Source organism: Procambarus clarkii, chromosome 39, assembly GCF_040958095.1.
Source record: "Procambarus clarkii isolate CNS0578487 chromosome 39, FALCON_Pclarkii_2.0, whole genome shotgun sequence".
Classification (NCBI taxonomy): domain Eukaryota; kingdom Metazoa; phylum Arthropoda; class Malacostraca; order Decapoda; family Cambaridae; genus Procambarus; species Procambarus clarkii.
The window spans coordinates 2,797,681-2,800,490 of NC_091188.1; positions in this window are offsets into that span (position 1 = coordinate 2,797,681).

The window sequence follows — 2,810 nt, forward strand, 5'->3', positions numbered from 1 at the left end:
CACATTTACACACACACACACACACACACAATAGACAATACATAGACACACACACAATAGGTATAGAATCGTTTCTCTCAATGTTTGCCGATGATGCAAAAATTATGAGGATAATTGAAACTGAGGACGATAGTAGGAGGCTACAAGATGACCTAGACATACTGAGTGAATGGTCCAACAAATGGCTGTTGAAGTTCAACCCGAGTAAATGCAAAGTAATGAAATTAGACAGTGGAAACAGGAGGCCAGACACAGGATACAGAATAGGAGATGAAGTACTTAATGAAACGGACAGAGAGAAAGATCAAGGAGTTGATATCACACCAAACCTGTCTCCTGAAGCCCACATAAAAAGAATAACGTCTGCGGCATATGCGAGGCTGGCTAACATCAGAACAGCGTTCAGGAACCTGTGTAAGGAATCATTCAGAATCTTGTACACCACATATGTAAGACCAATCCTGAAGTATGCGGCCCCAGCATGGAGCCCGTATCTTGTCAAGCACAAGACGAAGCTGGAAAAAGTCCAAAGGTATGCCACTAGACTAGTCCCAGAACTAAGAGGCATGAGTTACGAGGAAAGGCTGCGGGAAATGCACCTTACGACACTGGAAGACAGAAGAGTAAGGGGAGACATGATCACAACCTACAAAATCCTCAGAGGAATCGACCGGGTAAACAAGGATAAACTATTCAACACTGATGGGACGCGTACAAGGGGACACAGGTGGAAACTGAGTACCCACATGAGCCACAGAGACGTTAGAAGGAACTTTTTCAGTGTCAGAGTAGTTAACGGATGGAATGCACTAGGCAGTGATGTGGTGGAGGCTGACTCCATACACAGTTTCAAATGTAAATATGATAGAGCCCAGTAGGCTCAGGAATCTGTACATCAGTTGTTTGACAGTTGAGAGGCGGGACCAAAGAGCCAAAGCTCAACCCCAGCAAGCACAAATAAGTGAGTATACACACACACACACACACACACACACACACACACACACACGCACACGCACACGCACACACACACACACACACACACACATTAACACAAGCCCTCAGCTACACCCTACTGTTCACAGTCCATTTTGTTCGTGGTATATTCCCTTTCAAATGGCACGAGAGAATATACATATAAACCCTCATTTACCGTGCATTTGGAACCCCCTAAATCTCGGATTTTTTCATTTTCATTTATTATGCATTGAAACAATTTATTTCCCAACATAACAGCCTGGGAGTTATTAATGAATCAGGGTTGAATTAACACTATATATATTGCATAGGAAAATAGAATATATTTTGTTTTATGTGACTTGCAAAATAATGCTTTAATAAACAATTTTGTAAACGATATTAATTAAATATGCAATGAGCTTATCAACTGTGTCAGGAGATACCTTATCCCAAGCCTATATTTTGGCTTCTTCCTAAAAAGAGGAACTTCAATATATGAGTTCCTAAAAAAGGGCTTCTGAGGAGGAACTGAATAAAAAGTATTTTATACAAACAAACTTAAATGAAAGAACCTTCCTAAAGTAACTCAACAAAAAGCCCTTCAAAAAGATGTTAATAAACAGATCTACCTAAATGAACTCCATAAAAGCAGGTCGGAAAAGACCTTAGTAAAAAAAAAGCTGCTTCTGTTTATATCCGGTCATATATCCGGTATAGTTCAGTTGTTTCAACTGAAACAACTGAACAATCTATCATCCGCCCCCGGATGATAGATTGAATAACAGATGAGCTAAAGAGCAGTTACAATTTTTTATTCAGAAAGTGCAATTGAAAAATAGAATGAACTTATTGAGCATGTTGTATAAGCGACGAATTCATTCATAGCTTCAAAATTAGCTATGATAGAAAAATGGGGCGGCTGTCATTGCATTATACGATTGTCGACTGGCAAGGCGGTGGGGTCCAAGAGCTCAATCATGTAGGCACAAATAGGTGAATACAAATAGATGAGCATACACGCACGGACGCACACCCGCGCGCGCCTACGGTCAGATATCAAACGACAGATTTCATACCACAATTCCAAAATAAATCGAACTCTTCTGTAGGGTGATCTAACTGCCTATCACACGTCCCCTTTTATGGTCCAGTCGCGTGTGTAAAGGTTTTGTATCTGTTTGTGTGTGTGTTTCTTTTGTATGTGTGTGTGTTTTTATATGCGTGTGATTGCTGTATATGTGTGTGTGGACGCTCGAGAGACCTCCAGAGCGTCCACTGTCTAGCATGGGAAACGTTCTCCCATCAGAGGAGAAAAACCTGGGTGCCCAGGTTCCTAATCCTAACGTCCTTTTACAAGTAATGTCGCTTTTCATTCGTATGCGCAATGAGGCTAAAAATTGCCGTCCTAGAAAATGGAAGCGGCTCGCGAAAGTGACGTGCTGTCTCGTTTTCTGTTTCGGGACCTCTGGATTATAGTCTGTTAGGTTAGGGGACGACACTTTAAATTAACAGTTTGCATGATGTTTTGAAAACTTAGGAGAACTTGCTGCTCTCCTAACCAACCAGAGGACCCCAAAACTTGCTGTTTTGGGTCCATTTCATTTGGAAAATGAATTTCCATTTTCTAGTACGGCAATTTTGGGCGCATACGAGCGAAATGCGAAATTATTTATAAGAGGACAGGTTGACCTAACTGGCCATTGTCTCGATAACCATATTAAACTAAAAAGGAGCCTTTAGAATGGCGAGGCTCGCCCTAAAGTACGCAGCACCCGTATGGAACCCAAGCCTGGAAAAGTCGTAAGTTGACGGGACAGAATCTTGAAGAAAGATTCTTCCACATATAAAAC